The following is a 12,064-nucleotide window of genomic DNA, read 5'->3' as shown; positions in this document are numbered from 1 at the left end:
GGAGGCTTTTTGTACTGGTGGCTCTGCCACAAGGAGCATCTCTCCCAGCAAAGGTCAAGGTGAAGTTTGTGGGGCCACAGGAGGATACGAGTGTGATTTGGTACTGCAGTACCAGCTCCTGGCCTGTCATGACCGGGAGGTGGTTGATTTGTAGCAATGAGGTTTGAGTAAGACTGGACAACTCTGGGGTGGCTGTTCCTACTTTTGGGGTGTTTACCAGCTTTTCCTACCCTTCTGAACACATTGGTTGGAGGGTGCTGGGTCAGCTCACAGCACTGCAGAAACTGAGCATTGGCCTCCAGGAGGCCCATGGAGAAATGACTGTTAATGGCTTGTATGAGATCTCTTCTGAGAGAGGGATGGGCATGGTAGAGAGCTGGAAATGTCTCCTCCAGGGGCCCCACAGGAGTTCAGCAGCCCTAGACCAAGCTCTTTTTGGTTTTGCATCAATTTCCCATTTACTCAGCTGACATGCTGTCGTGGTTTGAGCCCAGCCGGTAACTCAGAACCACACAGCCGCTCGCTCACTCCCCCCCCCACTTCTTCCTCCCCCCGCTCCCGGAGGGATGGGGAGGAGAATGGGAAGAATGCAACTCCCACGGGTTGAGATAAGAGCAGTCCCGCAACTAAGGTATAACACAAAACCACTACTGCTACCACCAATGATAATAACGATTAGTGAAATAACAAGGGGAGAGGATACAATTGCTCACCACCCGCCGACCGATACCCAGCCCGACCCGAGCAGTGATCTGGGCCTTCCGGGTAACTCCCCCCGGTTTATATACTGGGCATGACGTGCTGTGGTATGGAATACCCCTTTGGCTAGTTTGGGTCAGGTGTCCTGTCTCTGCTTCCGCCCGGCTTCCCCTCCTCCCTGGCAAAGCATGAGACTGAGAAAGTCCTTGGTTGGAATAAACATTACTTAGCAACAACTAAAAACATCAGTGTTATCAGCGTTGTTCCCAGGCTGAAAGTTAAAAAACACAGCACTGCACCAGCTACTAAGCAGGAGAAAAATGACTGCTATAGCTGAACCCAGGACAGTATCCACCCCTTATTCCATACCATTCACGTCATGCTCAGATCCCACATCTCTCAGCACACCATCACCCCTGTCCCATATATACACATATATATACACCCACACCCACACACAGAGAAAGATATCGTTCCCTAGTCCATGGACCAATCCCTGTAAAATTGCTGAACTCATCCAGTCCATGATGTCAGGTTCCATCTCTTGTAATAGTCTTTCAGGGCAGGAGGGACGGTACATGGTGTTGGGTTGTTGCCTGCTGATGATACCGCCAAACTCATCTGGTCACTGCTGAGCTCATCTGGTTTCCTCAAAATTCATTCTTTGTTGAGGTGATGATCGGAGGGAAGTCAGGGTCAATGGCTGGTGACCTGAAGATATCTAGCTGGTGGGCTATAAAAGTGTTATAGAGCAGGCAACAGCGTACAATTGAGTTCATTGGCTGTTTTCCCCCAAAATCAAATCCCCTTGAGGTACACATCGGACTTCCCCATCTTCCCGCATTACCCACCAAGTATATCCAGGTCCCTGAGCAAAAGCAACCCCACGAGTGGGTTTGCCTTTACCTGAAGCAGGAATAACCCAGACTGTCTTCCCCAACAAATTCTTTATGTGCACCACAGGAACTTTATCCCCCTCTACAGTACGTAAAAGTTCTGATTGGGCTGGGCCAGCCCTGTTGGCAGATCCCCTACTGTTGACCAACCAGGTGGCTTTTGGTAAATGTGTATCCCAGTGTTTGAAAGTCCCACCACCCATTGCTCTCAGTGTAGTTTTTAACAGCCCATTGTACCGTTCGATTTTCCCAGAGGCTGGTGCATGGTAGGGGATGTGGTATACCCACTCAATGCCATGCTCTTTGGCCCAAGTGTCTATGAGGTTGTTCCGGAAATGAGTCCCATTGTCTAACTCAATTCTCTCTGGGGTGCCGTGTCGCCACAAGACTTGTTTCTCAAGGCCCAGGATAGTGTTCCGGGCAGTGGCATGGGACACAGCATATGTTTCCAGCCAGCCGGTGGTTGCTTCCACCATGGTAAGCACATAGCGCTTGCCCTGGCGGGTTGGTGGGAGTGTGATATAGTCAATCTGCCAGGCCTCCCCATATTTGTACTTCAGCCATCGTCCTCCATACCAGAGAGGCTTTAACCGCTTGGCTTGCTTAATTGCAGCACATGTTTCACATTCGTGAATAACCTGGGCAATAGTGTCCATCGTTAAGTCCACCCCTCGATCACGAGCCCATCTATATGTTGCATCTCTGCCTTGATGGCCTGAGGTGTCATGGGCCCACCGGGCTAAAAATAATTCACCCTTATGTTGCCAATCCAAGTCCATCTGAGCCACTTTAATCTTAGCAGCTTTATCCACTTGCTGGTTATTCTGGTGTTCCTCAGTGGCCCGACTCTTGGGTACATGAGCATCTACGTGGCGTACCTTCACCACCAGGTTCTGCACCCGAGCAGCGATATCTTGCCACAATGCAGCAGCCCAGATGGGTTTACTTCTGCGTTGCCAGTTGCTCTGCTTCCATTGCTGCAACCACCCCCACAGGGCATTTGCCACCATCCATGAGTCAGTATAGAGATAAAGTACTGGCCATTTTTCTCGTTCAGCAATGTCCAAGGCCAGCTGGATGGCTTTCACCTCTGCAAATTGACTCGATTCACCCTCTCCCTCAGCAGTTTCTGCAACTTGTCGCAGGGGACTCCACACAGCTGCCTTCCATCTCCGATGCTTTCCCACAATACGGCAGGACCCATCAGTAAACAAGGCATATTGCTTTTCACTCTCTGACAGTTCATTATATGGTGGGGCCTCTTCAGCACGCGTCACCTCCTCTTCTGGTGACATCCCAAAATCTTTGCCCTCTGGCCAGTCCATGATGACTTCTAGAATTCCTGGACGACTGGGATTTCCTATTCGAGCTCGTTGTGTAATTAGTGCGGCCCACTTGCTCCATGTAGCATCAGTTGCATGATGTGTAGAGGAGACCCTGCCTTTGAACATCCAACCCAGCACAGGCAACCGGGGTGCCAGGAGGAGCTGCGCTTCAGTTCCAATCACTTCTGAGGCAGCTCGAACCCCTTCATAGGCTGCCAGTATCTCTTTTTCAGTGGGAGTATAGCTGGCCTCGGATCCTTTATATCCCCGACTCCAAAAGCCAAGGGGTCGACCTCGAGTCTCCCCTGGAGCTTTCTGCCAGAGGCTCCAGGTAGGACCATTCTCCCCAGCTGCGGTATAGAGCACATTTTTCACATCTGGCCCGGCCCGGACTGGTCCAAGGGCTACTGCATGAACTATTTCTCGTTTAATTTGTTCAAAGGCTTGTTGTTGCTCAGGGCCCCATTTGAAATCATTCTTCTTCCGGGTCACGTGGTAGAGAGGGCTTACAATCAGACTGTAATTTGGGATGTGCATTCTCCAGAACCCCACAACACCTAAGAAAGCTTGTGTTTCTTTCTTGTTAGTTGGTGGAGACATTGCTGTTATCTTGTTGATCACGTCTGTGGGGATCTGGCGGCGTCCATCTTGCCATTTTATTCCCAAAAATTGAATCTCCTGTGCAGGTCCCTTGACCTTATTCCGTTTTATGGCAAAACCGGCCTTCAACAGGATTTGGATTATTTTCCTCCCTTTCTCAAAAACTTCTTCCGCTGTATCACCCCACACGATGATGTCATCAATGTATTGCAGGTGTTCTGGAGCTTGCCCCTGTTCCAGTGCAGTCTGGATCAATCCATGGCAGATGGTAGGGCTGTGTTTCCACCCCTGGGGCAGTCGGTTCCAAGTGTACTGGACGCCCCTCCAAGTGAAAGCAAACTGTGGCCTGCATTCTGCTGCCAAAGGGATTGAGAAAAATGCATTGGCAATGTCAATTGTGGCATACCACTTGGCTGCCTTTGACTCCAGTTCATACTGAAGTTCTAACATGTCCGGTACGGCAGCACTCAATGGTGGTGTGACTTCGTTCAGGCCACGATAGTCTACTGTTAATCTCCACTCTCCATTAGACTTTTGCACTGGCCATATGGGGCTATTAAAGGGTGAGCGGGTCCTGCTGATCACTCCTTGGCTCTCCAGTCTGCGGATCAGCTTATGGATGGGAATCAAGGAGTCTCGGTTGGTGCGATATTGCCGCCGGTGCACTGTTGTGGTCGCAATTGGCACTTGTTGTTCTTCGACCTTCAGCAACCCCACAACAGAAGGATCCTCTGAGAGACCGGGTAAGGTGGACAGCTGCTTAATTTCCTCTGTCTCCAAGGCAGCGATACCAAAAGCCCACCTATACCCTTTTGGGTCTTTGAAATACCCTCTCCTGAGATAGTCTATGCCAAGGATGCATGGAGCCCCTGGACCAGTTACAATGGGGTGCTTTTGCCACTTCCTCCCAGTCAGGCTGATTTCAGCTTCCAGCATAGTTAACGCTTGGGATCCTCCTGTCACTCCAGAAATAGAAATGGGTTTCACCCCTTGATAGCATGATGGCATCAGAGTACACTGTGCACCGGTATCTACTAGAGCCTTATACTTCTGTGGGACTGATGTGCCAGGCCATCTGATCCACACAGTCCAGTAAACCCGATTATCCCTCTCCTCCACCTGGCTGGAGGCAGGGCCCCTCTAATAGTGATCACAAAATTCTCCACTTCTGTCTTGTAGAAAGGGATTAGTATTCCTTATCACAGGAGCTGGAGTAAAATCAGCTCTTTCGCTCCATCTGGGAAACTGCTCGCCAGAGACTGGAGCAGCAGCTTTCCTGGGAGGATCATCCTTGACCATTGTTCTCCTCTTCAGTTCACGCACCCGTTGCTCCAGAGCTGAAGTAGGTTTTCCATCCCACTTTCTCATGTCTTCTCCATGATCCCGCAGGTAAAACCATAGGGTGGCCCGTGGCGTGTACCTCGTATATTTTCTTTCTCGAGCAGTAGGGCGCCTTCTGTTAATAGCTGAGACATGGGTTGGTACGCGTGGAGAGCTGGATAGATCGGATAAATCGTCTCTCAATTGTTTGAACTCCTGGGACAGTTTTTCCACAGCTGAAATGATGGAAGGGGTGAGATTGTCTTCGAACTCTCGGAGTTGACGAATCAGGCAATCCACTGTTGGTGATACTCCGTCATTCCAGGTCATTGATGCCAATGTGTGGGCATATGATGATGGCGCACTCCGTGTAAGTTTCCGCCACATGGGTCGTGTACATTCGACTTCATCTGGGTCTACGGATGTGTTCCTGGAATCCGGCCTACGATAGATCATCTCTATAATGGCTGATTCCCTCAGGGACTGGATGCCTTTCTCTATCGTGGTCCAGTTGGCTGAGCGATTCGTAATATCGTCTTTGTAGGGAAACCTTTCCTTCACAGCTGCCAGGAGCCGCCTCCAAAGACTGAGGGCTCGCTTCTCTCTTGCAATTGCTTTGTCAATTCCTCCTTCCTTAGCAAGTGATCCCAGCTGCTTGGCTTCCCTACCTTCTAGTTCATGACCGTCGGCCCCATTGTCCCAGCACCGGAGCAACCAGGTGACAATGTGCTCCCCTGGAAGACGGGTGAAATCTTTTCGCATATTCCGTAGTTCGGTTGAGGTCCGGGGTCGAGAAGTGACCTCTTCTTCTTCTTCCTCTTCCTCTGACCCACGTAGTAGTAACTCTTGTTCAGGTGCTGTTGCATATAGTAATGGCACTGGGTCTTCATCTTTCTTCGCTTCGCGGGTTGCTCTTTGTGCCTTTCGTTTGCTTTTGCTTACAGGGGCAACAGACATTGTCACAAACTGGACATTTGGTTTAGCTGCAGTGTTTGTCACTGTGGTTGGAGTGGCTGCAGTGTCTGCCACTAGGATTGGAGTGGTTGCAATGTCTATTGCTGGGGTTGGTGCAGCTGTTGTGCTTGGGAGTTGAGTAACACCAACAGCTGCATTATCTGTTGCTGTCGGGGTTTGAGTAGCTACTGTGCTTGTCACTGGGGTTGGTGTAGCTGCAGTGCTTGGAGTAGCCATATTGTCTGTTGCTGTCGGGGTTTGAATAGCTACTGTGCATGTCACTGGGGTTGGTGTAGCTGTGGTGCTTGGAGTAGCTATATTGTCTGTTGCTGTCGGGGTTTGAGTAGCTACTGTGCTTGTCACTGGGGTTGGTGTGGCTGCGGTGCTTGGAGTAGCCACATTGTCTGTTGCTGTCGGGGTTTGAGTAGCTGTTGTGCTTGTCACTGGGGTTGGTGTAACTGCTGTATTTGAAGTTGGAGTAGTTGCGTTGTCTGTTGTGGTCAGGGTTTGAGTAGCTGTTGTGCTTGTCACTGGGGTTGATGTAGCTGCTGTACTTGGAGTAGCTGTGTTGACTGTTGTGGTCAGGGTCTGAGTAGCTGCTGTGCTTGTAGTTGGCATAGCTGCGTTGTCTGTTGCTTTGCCATCAGATCCAGAGACATTTTTTTCCCTTTGAAGGTGCTGGATAGTGTTGAGCAGGGCTCTGTAGGCATAGGCCAAGCCCCAGCACGTTGCCAAAATTTGTCCCTCTCTGGTATAACCAGGACGACAGCACACCTCGTTTAAGTGTTTTACTAGTTTTTCCGGATGTTGCACTTGTTCAGTGGTGAAGTTCCAAAGCACTGGAGGGGCCCACTGGCCTAGGTACTTGCCCATACTATCCCACACACCCTGCCACTCATAACTGTCCAGCCTCAGGGAAAATCTCCTGGTGGTCCTCCTATATCGTCGTCTAACCCTAGACCAGATTCGAACCTGATACTGCTGAATTTTTGACATTAAACGAAATAGGATGTTCCTACGACGGGATGGCCGTGGGTAAAACACACTCCGTATGTTTGCCAACATGCTGATCCCCAGCACAATCAGCAGGCAGGTTTCAAGGGTACTCAAAGGCCATCTAAAACCTTCAGAACTCTCAATTGCTGTTGCAAATAGGCTGGTGGGGGAACGGGGGGTGAAAGAGAATGCTTCCTTCGTAAGTTTACCCCCCGAGGAGAAAAAAAAAGATATGCAATTGCTAAAATATTTCATTATATACCTCCCAATGTATAGTGGTGATGGCCACGCTGGAAGCACAAACCAGACCAGTTTCATGATCAATGAGTCTATTGTATTACAAGTCATTACCATGAAGTACAGTGAAACAAGAACCTTAGCCCAGGCCCCCCAGCCGATAAACGCTAAAACAGCAAATAGTGGCTGTAAGTAAGGTACAACATGCTGAAACTCTGAGATCAAGCGCAACACGTCTGAGAGCCAAATAATCACCATTGTGACGAGTAGTAACAATGAATGCTTATCACAAATATGATTAAACACACTCTCGTCAGATCTGTCGTTATCTCAACCTTTCGTGCCCCACGTTGGGCGCCAAAAAGAACTGTCGTGGTTTGAGCCCAGCCGGTAACTCAGAACCACACAGCCGCTCGCTCACTCCCCCCCCCACTTCTTCCTCCCCCCGCTCCCGGAGGGATGGGGAGGAGAATGGGAAGAATGCAACTCCCACGGGTTGAGATAAGAGCAGTCCCGCAACTAAGGTATAACACAAAACCACTACTGCTACCACCAATGATAATAACGATTAGTGAAATAACAAGGGGAGAGGATACAATTGCTCACCACCCGCCGACCGATACCCAGCCCGACCCGAGCAGTGATCTGGGCCTTCCGGGTAACTCCCCCGGTTTATATACTGGGCATGACGTGCTGTGGTATGGAATACCCCTTTGGCTAGTTTGGGTCAGGTGTCCTGTCTCTGCTTCCGCCCGGCTTCCCCTCCTCCCTGGCAAAGCATGAGACTGAGAAAGTCCTTGGTTGGAATAAACATTACTTAGCAACAACTAAAAACATCAGTGTTATCAGCGTTGTTCCCAGGCTGAAAGTTAAAAAACACAGCACTGCACCAGCTACTAAGCAGGAGAAAAATGACTGCTATAGCTGAACCCAGGACACATGCCTCATGTCGGATAATAAAACCTGAATGAGGTTGGGTGAAGATGTCAGCAGGCAGCAGCATTCTGGGAGGAGTGGAAAAACAAATGAGCAGAGTCTGAGCTTGTCAGGTTTTGTGGTCACACAGGTTTGTGCTGGAGGGCTCCAGTCAGCATTCATGCTGGAGAGGGGCCGGTGGTGGTACAGTCATTTCCCTCCAAGCAGCCTGAAATCAGTGCTCACTTTAAGCAGGCAGATATTTGATTTTTAAAATGCTTTAAAATCATATGGCTGGACATGTCCTGGGCTGTTGCAGTCCAGCCTGTGTTGTAGACTCAAACTAGCTAAGCCAGCTCTGCTTTAATAGATTGTTGTAAAAAGAAAGGAAGGAGTATGAAGGCATTTCTGCTGGTCAGTGTTCCTGGTTTTTTTACCAGGAGTGCAGTCAGTGTTTAGCGAATTACATGGCATCCTCTATTTTACAAAATGGAAAATATACAACACCACAGAGCCACAGTCCAACCCCCTGCAGCACCTAGAAGACCCCCACAATTAGTCCTCAACAGGCGTTACAGCTTCTGTTAAAAAGGCATGTGTTTAGCAGTGTTGGTCAGAGCAAATTCCAAGTGTATTTCGCCTTTTCTCACTCTACAGACCTGCCAGTGCTTGCTGCTAAACCTGAGACTTCACCAGTAGGAACAGAAATCACATTTCATGCATCTAACAACCCGTGATGCCATCCTGCTAGTCATTAACGATCCGAAGTAGCTCTTGAGCTGTAAGCAAGCAGTCTGAGCTCTGGACTCGGAGGGGAAGCTAGGGAGCTCTTTTCTGGCAATGTAAGTAGCTCAGACACCCACTCTGTGGCAAGAAAAATCACAATAACCTCTTTCGCTCTCCTTTTCTCCCACTCACCATTACTAATTTATCCTGATTGTAATGGCTTCTATTTGCTCTAAGCAGATCCTGTTCCCTTCCTGGGAAGACTTGAACAGCTACAAGGACATAATATTCCCAGTGGAGGAGCTGTTCTTGGATTCGGGCAGACTTAGGCAGATATAATGATCTCTTGATGGGAGCCCCCTTTTTCAATCACCCAACCCATGACCATTTTAATGTGATTGTAATCTGAAATAAGACCCGGGGAGCTGCATCTGGAGTAAGCCACCCCATGGTAATGAGCTGATGTTTAATTTATTGTCACAGGGAAACGTTTTGCAAATGATTCATGTCTCTTCAAAAACCCAGCTGATGTGTGTGCAGCCCTTGGGGCTGCAGGCTATGTCATGGGAGTGCTGTGTGGCACCAGAGGGTGGCTCTGCCACTGCAGGGATGCAGGGACAAGCTTATCCTCTGTGCACATCCACCCGTGTGGATCACGCTTTAGGAAAGTTGAATCTTCCCTGTCCATTCAGGTTACAAAGCAAATGCTAACACTGTCCTGGAGCACTGTTGTTGACTCAAGAGGCTTTGCTGGTTATTTCTGAAGTCTCGCTGCCTTTGTGTCTCTCCCACATTCTCCCATTGGCACAGATCCTGGCTGGCTTTGCAGCCCCATCTCTGTTAAGCATCTTGGGAGGAGGCAGAGCCTCCTTCTGAGGGGATAGAGCAATTCAAGCTTTCTGGAACAGCTGCTCTGTGCTAGGCCCTTTGTTCCTCTACAGCCAAGGGAGAGCGCAGTAGTGATGGAGGACAGTTCATCCCATCAAGCCGAGTGGGATAAATAGCTCTTAAGATGTTCTTGCCTCTTTCTGTTGGCTACAGAAGGAGCCTGGACACACGGTGTAGGAGAGACAGTTAGGTAATATATTAATGGGGGACCAGTAATGGGACAGCCAGCATCACTCAGCCATGACTGTACTTATCAAGCTTGTGCCTGCTCTACTGCTGTTGATTTAATCCCAGTGGTACCTCTGCAGGATGCCACCCCTGTGAACAGCAACCAGCATCCTTGGTGTGCAGTACTCCATCACGCAGTAGAAGCATTTTGCTGACAGGTTGGTGTTCAGTGAGGGAAGTTAGACAAGTTTCCTGAGGACAGAGGCTGCCAGTCTGCCACAGAAGTCCACCACTACAAAAGGCACTTTAGCCCAGCCAAAAGCTAAGATGGGACAGAAGCTTCACCATGTGCCTCCTGGCATTCAGCCCCGCCTGTGCTTCCCTCCTGCTACGGCTGTTGGAGGTTCTACGGCTGTCACCTCATCACAGAGTCCTAAATTACCCTTCCAATGCCTGCTGTCAGCTGGGCTGTCAGTTCCTGAGCACCGTGTGGTGCCTTGGCTTTATGCTTGTCTGCACCCCCCTGACTAACTGTGGGCATCATATAAACAATAAACATTAATTCACTCAATACCTTTCCTCTGTCCTGGGCTTTACAGTAGCACACATCAGCTAGTCCTGGGTGTAATCACGTCTCTGTCAACAGTGTAATCTGTCTCCATGTCACATCTCCTGGACAGGCCTAATTTAACAGGGGTGTTTTTTTGAAACTAGCTAATAAATTGTTTGCTATGTGTGGTTAGCCAGCCCCGTTCTCAGCATGCCCACCACCCTTGTGTGTGGCCTGTAACTGTTTTCAGTGGGTAGCTGGTCTCTGGCCTGGTTGGTAGCATACACTGGCAGGGCTCTGCTTGGGTGCAGTTCATCTCTGCAGTGATGAGCAGCTCCGCTGCGAGTGGAGCTGTGAGCGCGCCCATGGGTTGGGGTGCTCTGGTTCACCTGTGTGTTGCCATCGCTGCAGCTTCCCAGGTTTGGGAGCAGGCTCGGGCTGCCTCGGGCAGCTCCTGTGCAGCCAGCCCCGCAGCCAGGGATTGTGTCGGATTGATTGTTTTTTGTGTCCTTGGAAACCGAAAGGGCATTAAAATTGCATGGGGCATGCAGTGCTGATGTACTCTCCTCCTCATAGTGCTGCCACCGGCTTGGAGATGGCTTCAGCCTCCAGCTGCCAGCTATGGGGCTGGTTTTGGAGAAAAACTAAACTCCAACTCGAGTACTGAGAGGGAAGTACCCCTCTGAATTGCAGTGCTGTTGTCCAGGGGGTGTCTCACTTTTAGCCATCCCTGACCATGGCTCAGTACCTATGGCCTGGCTGCAGTGAGCACGGGCCTCATGGCAGAGGCTCCGAGAGGAGCTGCCTGCCTTGGAACCATCCTGCCCCAGCCACTGGGATGCTGAGGCTGGCACTGGGCTCTTAGCATGAGGTTGTATGGTTGTGGTTCCGGCTCTTTGGAGCACACATGGCACTCACGACCTACCAGCATGAAATGGGTTGGAACTGGCCTTGCACAAGCCCCTTCTGAGTATCTGCTTAGGGCTTCATCACCTAACAGTTAAAAGAAGTTCATGTAATTGCTCTGGGATAGAGACTACAGGCAGAGCAGGGTGGCAAGGGAGTAATTTTCCAGCCCTCGCCCCCTTTTGTCCCAGCTTTCCTGCGTTAAAATAAGTAAGTGTACTAAATAAGAAGTTCCCACTCCAGCGGCTGATGTGTGGATGTGTTTCACCTTGTGCAGGAGCTGCACTCACAGGTGTGCACAGGTGGCCCTTGGGAAGAGCTTTACCCCATGTTCGGCTGTACACAGTGCACGGCATGGGAGCTCCCTTTGACCTCTTGTGACAGCGCCAGCAGCTGAGTTGGACTCCCATGGCCGCTGCTGTAGATGCCAGAGCTGGGCCCCTGTGTGCCGGCACGGGTTCAGCCATGCCCCAGTCTGTGCTGAGGTGGTTTTCAGGCAGCAATCGCGCAGCACTAGCAGCTATGAGGAGAAAAACTGAAGTCCAACTGAACTAGCAGCTGCGAGGAGAAAGCGGCTCCTCTGGAAACACCCTCGGGAAGGAGCAATGATAGGTTGCCCCCAGTCTGGGGGCTGCTCCAAGTGCGCACATGCTCTCACTGCTTCTCCCCAGCACTCGCCATCCCGTCCCCAGCCAACAAACCTGCTTTTGCATCAAATCTAGGTTACTCTCTGTATCTCTCTTTCAGACACCAGATTTTCCATTTTCTAAACCAGTACCAGAACAAAGGCTCTCACAGGATCTCATTTTCTCCAACCTTCTCAGTTGCTGCTAATTAATACCGTGGCTGCCTGCTCACGCAGCGTGTGTTCATCTATATGCATG

This window comes from Strigops habroptila, chromosome 9, assembly GCF_004027225.2.
Source record: "Strigops habroptila isolate Jane chromosome 9, bStrHab1.2.pri, whole genome shotgun sequence".
In the NCBI taxonomy this organism is placed as follows: domain Eukaryota; kingdom Metazoa; phylum Chordata; class Aves; order Psittaciformes; family Psittacidae; genus Strigops; species Strigops habroptila.
This window is presented reverse-complemented; position numbering follows the sequence as displayed.